The 15,000-nt window shown below is 47.2% G+C and overlaps 1 protein-coding gene across 2 annotated transcripts in view; it reads right to left on the bottom strand.

Moving 5' to 3' along the window:
- Window positions 1-1,458, bottom strand: part of LOC106608803 (neuroligin-2) — a 235,096-nt gene extending 233,638 nt beyond the window's left edge. For both annotated transcript variants that reach the window (XM_045721728.2, XM_045721729.2), the window contains exon 1: window positions 387-1,458. The gene's annotated coding sequence lies outside the window, so the exon portion shown is untranslated. The remainder of the gene's footprint in view (window positions 1-386) is intronic.
- Between the last annotated feature and the right edge of the window lie 13,542 nt (window positions 1,459-15,000).

Genomic DNA, 15,000 nt, shown 5'->3' with positions numbered 1-15,000 from the left:
AGACGCGTTTGTATTCCGTCCTCATTAAAAACAGAGGATATAGTCCCTGCCCGCACCATTATTGGGAAAAGGGGGCTCAAAACCTTTTGAACAGGTTGTTTGTTGGAGATGTATCACAATGGTTATGACACAGCACGCAATCATTAACAACAGGTTCCAAGCGAAGCTTCAAACGACAAGAGAACTATTAGTGGAATTGGGCAGGTATTCTATGCTATGTGTTACCCAAAATAAAGGGACTGGCAAAGTAACATGTAGCCTAATTATATTGTAGCTTAATTATAGAAAACGAATCACTTATTGTATTCAAATGTTTTCTATGAAATAGACTTCTGGAAAGAATTCCTACATTCTCGACGACCGAGGGTGATACAGTATGCGCTTACCTGTTATGTGTTCCAAGGGGGGTAGCAGGATTCCAAGGGTTTTTCAAAGGGAATCCTTTGATTTTGCCCTCGTCTTTGACTTCTAGACCGTTGTCACACCATTCCTTTTAGAACGGGAAATATTGAAGCATAGTCCTTTGGAGAAGCTTAGACTTTGAAAACCTTCCCCGGTTTCTGTTTACCGACAACACCAGCTCAATCTGACCGACCTGCAGGTTGACCGGACTACCACATTCTGATAAGGGACCGGGAGACAATGACGGAGGGAAATGAATAAGCTACCACAAAATAAAGCCTATTGCTGCGTAAGGCGCATTACACATGCACTAGATGAAGGCATTAGAGCGGGTTTTGGAATGATTCTTCCACCAAGGTAGACTACAAAGAATTGTCTCCCCCGCCTCCTCCGCATAGCAATAATAAGAAATAGCCTACATGAATTGTTCGTTTGATCAGTTTCTCTGACGCGTCAGTCTACATATCTTTATATCTCGTTCTTTGTTGACAACAAAACGATATAGACTAATTCCTCATCTACATAAATTGTCAACAGTGATTTTAAATGCGGGTGAATTTTCTACCGAAAATACATCCCCGCTCGCCCTTCGCCGGTGGAGAAGACAGCACCAACGACAGTTTGAATACGATTTAGTGGCGCTTGCCTGCTTCGTCGCTGGGTAACAGCGTTGCACGGTTTCCGTGATTCTCCTCCGACTGGCATAGACCTAAAATATGCTGTGCTTGTGCGATTGCCTCTTTCGCTCGCTCACGCTCCCTCCTCTCTCCCGGCGGGGCGCGTGCACAGTGTCCTAGCAAGATGTGTCGCTGTGACAACGCTCGAGCATCCCTACTCTGTCTCTTCGGAATGTTGCTTCTCTTCTAAAAATGTCTCGTCTTTCTCCCATCAAGTGCTTTGTCATCTTTGAAGAGCATCACTGGTGTCAAACGGACGAAAATCCACTATTCCAAATTAGTGGCCAACACTAGGCTACCTTTTTTTCCCCCCCTCCGTAAACTCCGTTAGGCTACAGAACTAGTCCGTCTCCTCTCTTCTCGCATTAGAGAAGGCTGGGGAGATCATGCATCAGGTTGACGTCAGAGGATGTTAAAGCGATACAAACCCATTGTATAGCCCTCGCTCCCTTCTTCAAATGAGAAGAATAATCTCCATGGGACCCATCCTGTCCTATCACCGGCTTTATATCGGTCTGTCTGACTATCCATGTTTCTCTTCCCCTAATCGTTTTTTTTTTCTTCCTGTGGGAGAAAACCTCACAATTGCACAGCGACTGGATCTGCTGTAGCCCATACAGTCACATCATTGTTGATGACGCTGTTGCACCTGTTCTATTGGATCTAGTGCAACAGAAGCACATGCCTCTTAATCTAGTAACACAGCCCAACATCTGGCATAACTAGGCTCCAAAATGATTCCCATGGCAAGGGGCTCGAGCTACACCCTGCCAAATATTGCTTGAGAGAGATCGCCTCAGTGTCCGTCAGGTTCATCAGTGTCTATCTTTACATTCTACATTGTGATTAATTTATTTAGTTGCAATGGCTTCTATCATTCTTTTTTTTCATGCTGATTTCAAATTGTCAGACTATGTAAATGCTCATACATGCTTATAACAAGTAATAAAGCACTATAGGCTAAGTGTTACCATAAACACTGAACAAAAATATAAATGCAACATGTAAAGTGTTGGTCCCATGTTTCATGAGCTGAAATAAAAAATCCTCTTTCAAATTTGGTGCACAAATTAGTTTAGATCCCTGTTAGTGAGCATTTCTCCTTTGCCAAGATAATCCATCCATCAGACATGTGTGACATATGAAGAAGATGATTAAACAGCATGATTATTACAAAGGTGCACCTTGTGCTGGGGACAAAAAAAGGCCATTCTAAAATGTGCAGTTTTCTCACACAACACAATGCCACAGATGTCTCAAGTTGAGGGAGCATGCAGTTTGCATGATGACTGCTGGATTGTTTACCTGAGAATGCTGGAGAAGTGTGCTCTTCACAGATGATTCCCGGTTTCAACTATACTGGGCAGATGGCAGATAGTGTGTATGGCGTCATGTGGGCAAGCGGTTTGCTGATGTGGCCAGTGGGGATTATGGTACGGGCAGGCATAAGGTACAGACAATGAACACAATTGCATTTTGTCGATGACAATTTGAATGCACAGAGATACCGTGACGAGATCCTGAGGCCCATTGTTGTGCCGTTCATCCTCCGCCATCACCTCATGTTTCAGCATGATAATGCACGGTCCCATGTCGCAATGATCTGTACACAATTCCTGGAAACTGAAAATATCCCAGTTCTTCCATGGGCTGCGTACTGAGCATGTTTGGGATGCTCTGGATCGTCGTGTACGACAGCGTGTTCCAGTTCCAGCAATATCCAGCAACTTCACACAGCCATTGAAGAGGAGTGGGACAACATTCCACAGGCCACAATCAACAGCCTAATCAACTCTATTCGAAGGAGATGTGTCGTGCTGCATGAGGCAAATGGTGGTCACACTAGATACTAACTGGTTTTCTGATCCAAACCCCTACCCTTTATTAAGGTATCTGTGACCAACAAATGCATATCTGTATTCCCGGTCATGTGAAATCCATAGATTAGGGCCTAATTTATTTATTTTAATTGACTGATTTCCTGATATGAAAATCATTGAAAATGTTTATATTTTTGTTCAGTGTATATTTTATACAACAAGAGAGAGCTACACCTTTATCTCCTGAAAGCGTCCCTCTGATTTGGCTTCACCTTGAGTCGACTGGTGTTGGTGGATGTGCTGTACTCTCACCTCCCCATCTCAAGGAGGAGAGGAAGAGAGAGACAACACAGATAGAGAGGGGGACAGGTCGACTGACACGGTTACTATCTCCCCTACCAAGACAAATTGTCTACCGCCATTGTATCTGTTGGTTGTACATTCCCCAGTGGCGTTTCATCAGGCCACCTAGGATAGATCACATAGGGGGAGGGAGGGAGCAGGGGGCACAAACACATACATAAACACACAGACACACAAACATACAGTGCCCACAGAAAGTCTACACTCCCTTGAACATTTTTCACATGTTGCAGCCCCCCCAGAAAAATTGCATAAGTCTCCACCCCCCTCAGTTAATACTTGGTGGAAGCACCTTTGGAAGACATTACAGCTGTGTGTCATGACTTCCACCAAAGGTGGCTCCTCTCCCTGTTCGGGTGGTGCTCGGCGGTCGTCGTCGCCGGTCTACTAGCTGCCACTGATCCTTTTTTCTTTTTCGATTAGTCTTGTCTGTTTTGTTTGTGCACCTGTTCCTTGTTTAGGTTGATTAGTGTGGGTATTTCTTTTCTCTCTACCCGCTTTGTTTCATGCGGGTTTATTTTTGTTTCCCTGTTTTATGTTGGGTGACGTTATTTTTGTTCATCTATTTCATTCAGGTTATGTCCTTAGGATTTTTGTTTTATTGGTCATTTTCGGACTGTGTATTTTGTCCTGTGCCTGTATGGTTTTGGATGGACTTTAATAAATTCTTGTGATTGCATTTATCTCCTCTCCTGCGCCTGACTCCTACACTCACCTCTCGTCGAGAGACGTGACAGAAACATGCACCAATATTATGGAGTCAGCAGGAGCAGACACGCCTTCCCCATCCATGGAGGAGCGTGTAAACCAACATACAGCCGTTCTCCACCAGTTAGGAATGGCTATGGATCAGGTACTGTCGAGACTAAAGAGATGGGAGAGGAGTGGTATCTCTACACCATCATCAGCCACTCTTCAGCCTGCACCACCACCCTCTCCAACGGTATCCAGTTCCAGCGGGATTCGACTCGCGCTCCCGAGGGAGTACGATGGAGCGGCTGCCGGGTGCAAGGGGTTCCTGCTCCAATTAGAACTTTACCTGGCGACCGTTCGCCCAACTACCTCAGGAGAGGAGAGTGTTAACGTCCTCGTCTCCTGCCTTTCGGGGAGAGCCCTGGAGTGGGCCAATGCAGTTTGGGAAGGCCCAGACTCAGTGAGGCAGTATTACCCAGAATTCACCCGCCACTTCCGGGCTGTGTTGGACCATCCACCTGAAGGTAGAGCGGCGGGTGAACGTCTGTTTCATCTGAGGCAGGAAACAAGGAGCGCACAGGACTTCGCGCTGGAGTTTCGGACCCTGGCCGCAGGCGCGGGGTGGAATGAGAGGGCCCTGATAGACCATTGTAGGTGTAGCTTACGAGAGGACGTCCGCAGGGAGCTAGCCTGTCGGGACACCTCCCTTACCTTGGACCAGCTTATAGACATGTCCATTCGACTGGACAACTTGCTGGCTGCCCGTGGGCGTCCTGATCGGGTCCTGCTCGTTCCACCTCCCAGCCCACCTGCTCCGATCCCCATGGAATTGGGAAGTGCTGCCGCTAGGCCGACCAGAGGAGGAGCCTTCTCCTGCACCAGTTGTGGTCGCAGAGGACACACTGCTGACCGGTGCTGGAGGAGCTCGTCAGGGAGTCGAGAAGGCAGGCAGAGCGCTGCTCGAACACCCCAGGTGAGTACGTACCAAACTCACCCAGAGCTCCCTGTTGGTAATATGTATGTGCATGTCTCCTTTCCTGAATTTTCCCCTCACTCCCAGCATAAGGCGCTAGTAGATTCAGGCGCAGCAGGGAGCTTTATTGATTGTGGGTTCGCTAATAAGTTAGGGATTCCCTTGGTCAGTTGGACCAACCATTCTCCGTGCACGCCTTAGATAGTCGACCACTAGGGTCAGGGCTGGTTAGGGAGGCCACGGTTCCACTGGACATGGTGACGCGAGGGGGGCATGAGGAGCAGATTAGTCTCTTCCTCATTGACTCTCCTGCGTTTCCAGTGGTGCTGGGGTTTCCCTGGTTGGCTGATCACAATCCTAAAATTTCGTGGAGACAGGGGGCTCTAGAGGGGTGGTCAGAGGAGTGCTCAGGTAGGTGTGCACGTGTTTCCATCGGTGCGACGACGGTGGAGAGTCCAGACCAAGTCTTCACCGTGCGTATTCCCTCTGAATATGCCGATTTGGCTATCGCTTTCAGTAAAAAAGAGGGGGACCCAATTACCACCACATCGACGAGGGGATTGAGCGATAGCCCTCCAGGTTAACGCTGCACTTCCTAGGAGTCACGTGTATCCCTTGTCACAGGAGGAGACAGTGGCTATGGAGACATATATCACTGAATCTCTGAGACAGGGATACATTCGGCCATCCATGTCACCCGTCTCCTCGAGTTTCTTTTTTGTGAAGAAAAAGGATGGAGGTCTGCGTCCGTGTATTGACAATCGAGGTCTAAATTCCATTACAGTGGGCTTCAGTTACCCACAACCTCTCATCACCACGGCGGTGGAGTCATTTCACGGAGCACGCTTCTTCACAAAACTGGATCTCAGGAGCACGTATAACTTGGTGCGTATCCGAGATGGAGATGAGTGGAAAACCGCGTTTAGTACCACATCTGGCCATTATGAGTACCTCGTCATGCGGTATGGGTTGAAGAATGCTCCAGCAGTTTTCCAATCCTTTGTAGACGAGATTCTCAGGGACCTGCATGGACAAGGTGTGGTGGTCTACATCGATGGCATTCTGATCTATTCCACTACATGCGCCGCGCATGTGTCCCTGGTGCGCAAGGTACTTAGACAATTGTTGGAGCATGACCTATACGTCAAGGCCGAGAAATGTGTGTTTTCCAAACAATCCGTCTCCTTTCTGGGGTATCACATTTCCACATCAGGGGTGAAGATGGAATGTGACCGCATTGCGACCGTACGTAATTGGCCGACTCCGACCACGGTAAAAGAAGTGCAGCGGTTTTTAGGTTTTGCCAATTACTACTGGAGGTTTATCCGGGGTTTTGGACAGGTGGCTGCTCCCATTACCTCACTGCTGAAGGGAGGGCCGGTGCGTTTGAGGTGGTCAGCGGAGGCGGACAAAGCTTTTGGTCGTCTGAAGGCTCTGTTCACCGATGCTCCCGTCTTGGCATATCCGGACGCCTCTTTGCCATTCATAGTGGAGGTGGATGCGTCTGAGGCTGGGGTTGGAGCTGTGCTCTCCCAGCGCTCAGGCACACCCCCCAAGTTCGCCCCTGCGCTTTCTTCTCTAGGAAGCTCAGTCAGGCGGAGCGAAACTATGATGTGGGGGACCGGGAGTTGTTGGCTGTGGTCAGAGCCCTGAAGGTGTGGAGACATTGGTTTGAGGGAGCGAAACACTCTTTTCTCATCTGGACTGACCACCGTAATCTGGAGTACATCCAGGCGGCGAGGATACTGAATCCCCGTCAGGCTAGTTGGGCAATGTTTTTCACTAGATTCCGCTTCACCATCTAGTATAGACCAGGTTCCCAAAACACTAAGGCTGACGCACTGTCCCGTCTCTATGATACTGAGGAGCGGTCGATCGATCCCACTCCCATACTTCCGGCCTCTTGCCTGGTTGCACCGGTGGTGTGGGAGGTGGACGCGGACATCGAGCGGGCATCACGATCAGATCCCCCTCCACCAGGTTCTCCAGCTGGTCTGAAGTACGTTCCGCTTGGTGTTCGCGATAGATTGATCAGATGGGCTCACACGCTACCCTCCTCTGGTCATCCAGGTATTGATCGGACGGTGCGTGGTCTTAGAGAGAGGTAATGGTGGCCCACTTTAGCTAAGGACGTGAGGATGTACGTCTCCTCTTGTTTGGTGTGCGCTCAGTGTAAGGCTCCTAGACACCTGCCTAGAGGGGAGTTACAGCCCCTTCCTGTTCCACAGCGGCCTTGGTCCCACCTGTCGGTGGATTTCCTCACCGATCTTCCTCCATCGCAGGGGAACACTACGATCCTGGTCGTTGTGGATAGGTTTTCTAAGTCCTGTCGTCTCCTCCCTTTTTCCGGGCTGCCTACAACCCTGCAAACCGCAGAGGCCCTGTTTACACATGTCTTCCGGCACTATGGGGTGCCTGAGGACATAGTTTCTGATCGGGGTCCCCAGTTTACGTCCCGGGTGTGGAGGGCGTTTATGGAACGTCTGGGGGTCTCGATCAGCCTGACGTCTGGTTTTCACCCCGAGAGTAATGGGCAGGTGGAAAGAGTTAATCAGGATGTGGGCAGGATTTTGCGGTCATATTGCCATGACCGGCCTGGAGAGTGGGCGAGGTTCGTCCTATGGGCAGAGATGGCCCAGAATTCACTCCGACACTCTTCCACGAACATGTCACCGTTTCAGTGTGTGTTGGGCTATCAGCCGGTCCTGGTACCATGGCATCAGAGCCAGATCGAGGTTCCTGCAGTGGAGGATTGGGTGCAGCACTCAAAGGAGACCTGGAGAGCCATCCAGGAGTCTCTTAAATGGGCTGGTGGATGGCAGAAGGTGAGCGCTGACCGCCACCGCAGTAAGGCTCCAGTGTTCGTGCCGGGGGACCGGGTCTGACTCTCGACCCGAAACCTGTCTCTCCGCCTGCCCTGCCGGAAGCTGGGCCCACGGTTTGTAGGGCCATTTAAAGTCCTGAGGAGAATAAACGAGGAATGTTATAGGTTAAGACTTCCCCCTCACTATCGTATTAACCCCTCATTTCATGTGTCTCTTCTCAGGCCGGTGGTAGCTGGTCCACTGCAGGACGCTGAGGTGCGGGAGGTCCCTCCGCCCCCTCTGGACATCGAGGGGGCACCGGCGTACACTGTACGGTACATCCTGGACTCTAGGCGCCGGGTGGGGGGCCTGCAGTACCTCGTGGATTGGGAGGGATACGGCCCGGAGGAGAGGTGCTGGGTAAGGAGGGGGACATCTTGGACCCATCATTGCTGAGGGAGTTCCACAACCTCCGTCCTGATTGCCCTGCGCCTCGTTCCCCGGGTCGTCCTCGAGGCCGGTGTTGGCGCGCTGCGGGAGCCGCGTGTCGGGGGGGGGGGGGGGGCGGGTCTGTCACGACTTCCACCAAAGGTGGCTCCTCTCCGTGTACTAGTGGTGCTCGGCGGTCGTCGTCGCCGGTCTACTAGCTGCCACTGATCCTTTTTTCTTTTTCGATTAGTCTTGTCTGTTTTGTTTGTGCACCTGTTCCTTGTTTAGTTTGATTAGTGTGGGTATTTATTTTCTCTCTACCCGGTTTGTTTCGTGCGGGTTTATTTTCGTTTCCCTGTTTTATGTTGGGTGATGTTATTTTTGTTCATCTACTTCATTCAGGTTATGTCCTTAGGATTTTTGTTCTATTGGTCATTTTCGGACTGTGTATTTTGTCCTGTGCCTGTATGGTTTTGGATGGACTTTAATAAACTCTTGTGATTGCATTTATCTCCTCTCCTGCGCCTGACTCCTACACCCACCTCTCGTCGAGAGACGTGACACTGTGAATCATTTTCATTAAGATTCTAACAACTTTGCACAACTCTTAGGGCTACACACACTCATTGGCCAGTTTTTAGGTAAACCACCTGATTCACGGAAATGGTTTGCTCCTACCGACAGTGAGTCACGTGGCCGTGGCTTGCTATACAAATTTGGCTTACAGGCCTTGAGGCATTCAGTTACTGTTCGATTGAACGTTAGAATGGTCCAAACGAGTGACCTAAGCAGCTTTAAGCGCGGTATGACCGTCGGTGCCAGGCGTGCTTGTTCCAGTATCTCAGAAACGGCTGGCCTCCTGGGCTTTTCACGCACGGCAGTGTCTAGGGTTTACAGAGAATGGTGCGACAAACAACAGCTCGTTGATGGAGATGTTGAAGGAGAATGGCAAGAATCGTGCAAGCTGACAGGCGGACCACTAACAGGCAAATAACGGCGCATGTACAACGTTGGTGGGCAGAAAGGCAACTCAGAACGCACAACTCGTCCGTCCTTGTCACGGATGAGCTATTGCAGCAGACGACCACACCTATCAGCTAAAACATGAAGAAGCGGCTCCAGTGGGCACGCGATCACCAACCCTGGACAATTGAGGAATGGAAAAACATCACCTGGTCTGACAAATCCCGGTTCCTGTCCATGGTCCCATCCTGCCTGGTGCCTAGCCAAAATCCAATCAAACATGCAGGCAATCATTTTATAAAGACTTCCATGTGCAAATTAAACCAATAGCCTATTTATCTCATGTTCTATTGGTTTCTTTCATAGTCCAGTAGCCAAAGGCACAATCCTAGTCAAATTAGCAACCCATGCTAGTTGATGAAGACTTAGATCTCACCTCTTTCTAAATTCCTAATGGATATTTTCATCTTCATCACATGAATCTGCTCATAAAGGTGTTTTCCTGCTAATTGCATTATGAAACGACCAATCGCGAGTAGCCTACTGCCTTGTGCACATTGCTGTGCTTATAATGTGAAGAAATAATAGTTTATCAACATTTTATGCTAAACGTTCTGATCTGTTGCATGTGACTCATTGCTATTTAACATGTCTTGGGGATATAGCCTATGCCTACTGGTTGTATGAATTTGTTATCTATCGTCCCACAACTGCCCCAGAGTCTGTTTGGAATAGGATATTTCTTTCTCGCACAGAACGACAAGCTGACCAATAAAATCTGTATACTTTCTACTATGGGTGATAGTAGATTGACATAGTCCAAATTCAAAGTAGACAGCCCTCAGCACTTGAATGACGTTTTACATCGTCACATCCGAGTGTACCTTAAATGTCCCTTGCCCAAGCGAGGGAGAGTGATGATCAGAGAGGCAACGTCCTTGGTGGAAATCTAGAAGTTGAGCTTAAAAACAACCAACCTAATGCTATTAATGTACCTAGCCAGCTAACGTAGCTATCTAGCATTCCTGTCAGGTAGCTAGCTACAGTAATCTATAGCTGGTTAGCTAGTTTTCTGGTTTAGTCATTTATTCCAATACATTTCAGAATTCCCAAAAATATTTTTAGGAATCGAGTTACGTTTTATAAGCTCCTCATTATGAGACTAAGCCATTTTGCAAACGTTGTCTATATATATTTTTTTTTTAGAAAGCAAGCTTCATAATTTTGTCTGCCATGCCGAAAATGCAGCCGCGTTGATTGAATTTGACACTTCGCAGCCACCAGAGTTTGACACGTGACTATAGCTTGCATTGAATTGTGGGTCATATTAACCCCACAAGTGATCAAAGTTCTTCACTCAGTCCCTCGAGCTAAATCGAGAGCCGAGGGCGGCAACGTTTCTGAATTGGACCTTCACTTAAGATGGCAATCAAACTGCATCCGGTTTCGACGGGGATTTCCCCTAGGGAAGTGATTAGGGCGAGGAGGTACAAATAACATGTTTGGACGGAAGCCATAGATTAGTTATTTCTGTTCATTACTTGTCTTGTTGGCTGAGGAAAAGTAAATGTGGGCAGTTATTCTAATAAAGGCGGCATGTGGGTTTCAAGTTTGGGGAAGTACATTTTCACCATAAAAATGCACCTTTATAATCAAGCATTCCATGCTTTCTCGCATTTGTAGACTTATGTAAAATAGCCTAATATTCCTAATGTGATAATTAGATTGGATAGTCATAATTTAGGCTAATAAGATAGCATAACTCAATCACTGTTTAATGCATCACGTAGTGGCTAAGAGTATTTTTTTATTTAACCAGGCAAGTCAGTTAAGAACAAATTCTTATTTAGAATGACAGCCTACCCCGTCCAAACCCTAACGATGCTGGGCCAATTGTGCGCCGCTCTATGGTAACATCCTGGAATTGAACCAGGGTCTGTAGAGACACCTCTGAGCACTGAGATGCAGCGCATTAGACTGCTGCGCCACTCAGGAGCCCCAGGGTATAGGCTTAGGCTATAGCTTACATTTCTTCTCCTTTCTTTGCACAGGAAATGTTGGCCTTTTATAAACACATTTAATGCCATTCTACTACACTTTATATGACTGGAGACATTAGCAAAATGTATTTTTAATAATAAATAAATTACAGGGTAGCCTACTCTGCTGACGCTGACAAACAGATCAATAAAAACGACTTTGTTAATTAAGATAAGTTGAACATTTTGACAACTAAAAGACAGATTGGAGTCTTTTTCTTGTCTTCCCTTTACAGCAATAGCCATTAGTTTTCCAAAACCGTTTTCTGCGATTGTATGTTTACATGTTGTGATATGGGTCTTTTATTTATTTATTATAGGTTTTTTTTTACATTACCCCCTTTTTCTCCCCAATTTGTAGTTACGATCTTGTCTCATCGCTGCAACTCCCCTACAGATTTGGGAGAGGTGAAGGCCGAAACACAACCCTGTCAAGCCGCACTACTTCTTGAAACACTGCTCGCTTAACCGGGAAGTCAGTCACACCAAAATGTCGGAGGAAACACCGTCCAACTGACGACTACAGTCAGCTTGCAGGAGCCCCATCCACCACAAGGTGTCGCTAGAGCACAATGAGACAAGGAAATCCCGGACGACGCTGGCCCAATTGTGTGCCGCCCCATGGGTCTCCCGGTCACGTCCGGCTATGACACAATCTGGGATCGAACCCAAGGCTGTAGTGGCGCCTCAGCACTGCGATGCAGTGCCTTTAAATGCTACGTCACTCGGGAGGCCTCTTTCTGATTTTCACTGACAGTCGCAACTCAACAATCATTCTAATTGCTCATTGGAATTCGGTAAGAATGAATCAGGCCGTTGATTCCGAGTTGTTCCGTTAAGATGAATTACCATGAACTAAATGTGATTTCTGTCATTCTGAGAACCGGGGGTGGACATCCTAGTCAGGTTACGCAATCAATGCATATGGGTCTGGTAAATTTAAATGCTGCCGGTCAAATATTTGGGGCCACATTTTCCTAACAGAAGTACATATATACACACACACCCTCTCCCATTGAAAGTGTGGAGACCCCAGCTCTAGGGGTCTGACAGACAGGGCAGAGCAGCCTTTAAGGTACTTCAAAGGGCCTTTTCCCCGGTCACTTACTGAGAATGAGGCCGTTCAAACAGGCCTTCACAGCACAGGAGCTAAAAAGGATAAGCACCATAGAGTAATTCTCCACAGAGCGACCAGATAGCTCCCCTGGGGCTTGCACCGGCAAGGGTTGGCCTAGCTACCTCACACACACAGGAGAGAGGAGAGAGAGAGAGAGAGGGAGAGGGGGGGGAGGTGGGGAGGTGTGGAGGTGTGTGTGTGTGTGTGAGGTGTGTGTGTGAGGTGTGTGTGTGGGGAGGTGTGTGTGTGTGTGGTGTGTGTGTGTGGTGTGTGTGTGTGTGTGGGGGGGCAAATCACTGTTAGACTTAACAACAGGTGTAGACTAAATGTGGAATGCCTACTTACAGGCCTTTCCCAACAATGCAGAGAAAAAGGAAGGAATAAATGCACAATGAGTAATGATACAGTAACTTGGCTACGGTGCCTTTAAAAAATATTCATACCCCTTGATTTATTCAAAAATGTGGTAGTGTTAGAGCTGAACTCAAAATAGAATAAATCTAGTTTTTCCTCACCCATCTACAAACAATACCCCCATAACGGCAAGGTGAAAACATGTCTTTAGAAAATTTGGCTAATACAGAGCATTCGGAAAGTATTCAGATTCCTTGACTTTTTCCACATTTACGTTACAGCCTTATTCTAAAATGGATAAAATTGTTCTTCTCCTGAGGGGGAATAGGCGTTGTCGTGCCCTCTTCATGACTGTCTTGGTGTTTTTGGACCATGATAGTTTGTTGGTGATTTGGATACCAAGGAACTTGAAGCTCTCAACCTGCTCCACTACAGCCCCTTCGATGAGAATGGGGGCATGCTCGGTCTTCCTTTTTCTGGAGTCCACAATAATTTCCTTTGTCTTGATCACGTTGAGGGAGAGGTTATAATCCTGGCGCCACAAAGCCAGGTCTCTGATCTCGTCCCTATAGGCTGTCTCATAGCTGTCAGTGATCAGGCCTTCCACTTTTGTGTTGTTTGCAAACTTAATGATGGTGTTGGAGTCGTGCTTGGTCATGCAGTCATGGGTGAACAGGGAGTACAGGAGGGGACTGAGCACGCACCCCTGAGGGGCCGCACTGTTGAGGATCAGCGTGTTGTTACCTACCCTTACCACCTGGGGGCGGCCCGTCAAGAAGTCCAGGATCCAGTTGCAGAGGGAGGTGTTGAGTCCCAGGGCCTTAGCTTAGTGATGAGCTTTGAGGGCACTATGGTGTTGAACGCCGAGCTGTAGTCAATGAACAACGTTCTAACATAGGTGTTCCTCTTATCCAGGTGTGAGAGGGTAATGTGGAGTGCAATAGAGATTCATTTGTGAATCTATTGGGGTGGTATAGAAATTGGAGTGGTTCCAGGGTGTCTGGGATGATGGTGTTGATGTGAGCCATCAACACCATCAAAGCATTTCATGGTTACAGATGTGAGTGCTACGGGGCGATAGTCATTTAGACAGGTTACCTTGGTGTTCCTGGGCACAGGGACTATGGGTGGTCTGCTTGAAACATGTAGGTATAACAAACATGGTCGGGATAGGTTGAAAATGTTAGTGAAGACACTTGATCCAGCTGATCAGAACATGCTCTGAGTATGCATCTTGGTAATCCGTCTGGCCCTGCAGCCTTGTGAATGTTAATCTGTTTAACTTCTCTAGGGTAGGGGGCAGTATTTTCATGGCTGGATGAAAAACATACGCAAATTAAACGGTCTACCACTCGGGCCCAGGAACTAGAATATGCATATTATTAGTAGATTTGGATAGAAAACACTCTGAAGTTTCTAAAACTGTTTGAATGGTGTCTGTGAGTATAACAGAACTCATATGGCAGGCAAAAACCTGAGAAAAATCTAACCAGGAAGTGGGAAGTCTGGTGCTTGTAGTCCTTTCAAGTCATTGCCTATTGAACACACAGTGACTTAGGGTTCATTTTGCACTTCCTAAGGCTTCCACTAGATGTCAACAGTCTTTAGAAAGTTGTTTGAGGCGTCTATGGTGAACAGAGAGCGAACAGAGGAAGTTGGAAGTTGTTGACCTAGGAAAGCAAATGAGTTCATTGGCGCGCATTCACGTGAGAGTTAGCTGCGTTCCAAAATGTTTTTCAAGACACTGGAATCGTCCGGTTGGATATTATTGAAGTTCTAAGTTAAAAAGGCCCTAAAGATTGATGCTATACAACGTTTGAGATTTTTGAACGAACGTAAATATAACTTTTTTTAAACTTTTCGTTGTGACATTTTGGGCGCGCTTCCTACACTTGGAGTAGCTTACTGAACGCGGAAACAACAAGGGGTTATTTGGACATAAATTATGGACTTTATCGAACAAAACAACATTTATTGTGGACCTGGGATTCCTGGAAGTGCCTTCTGATGAAGATCATCAAAGGTAAGTGAATATTTCTAATGCTATTTATGATTTTAGATGACTCCAAAATGGCGGGTATCTGTATTGCCTAGTGTATTTTTCTGACGGCAGTACTCAGATTATTGCAAAGTGTGCTTTCCCTGTGAAGCTTTTTTGAAATCTGTCACAGCGGTTGCATAAAGGAGATGTTCATCTATAATTCTTTGAATAACAGTTTAATATTTTATCAATGTTTATGATGAGTATTTTTGTAAATTGTTGTGCTGATTCACCGGCAGTATTGGAGGCAAAATATTTTCTGAACATCACGCGCCAATGTAAAAGGCTGTTTTTGGATATAAATATCAACTTGATCGAACAAAAA

The sequence above is a fragment of the Salmo salar genome, chromosome 07 (genome assembly GCF_965601325.2).
Source record: "Salmo salar chromosome 07, fSalSal1, whole genome shotgun sequence".
Taxonomy (NCBI): Eukaryota; Metazoa; Chordata; class Actinopteri; order Salmoniformes; family Salmonidae; genus Salmo; species Salmo salar.
Note: the sequence above shows the minus strand (reverse complement) of the source record. Positions and strands in the feature narration are given on the sequence as shown.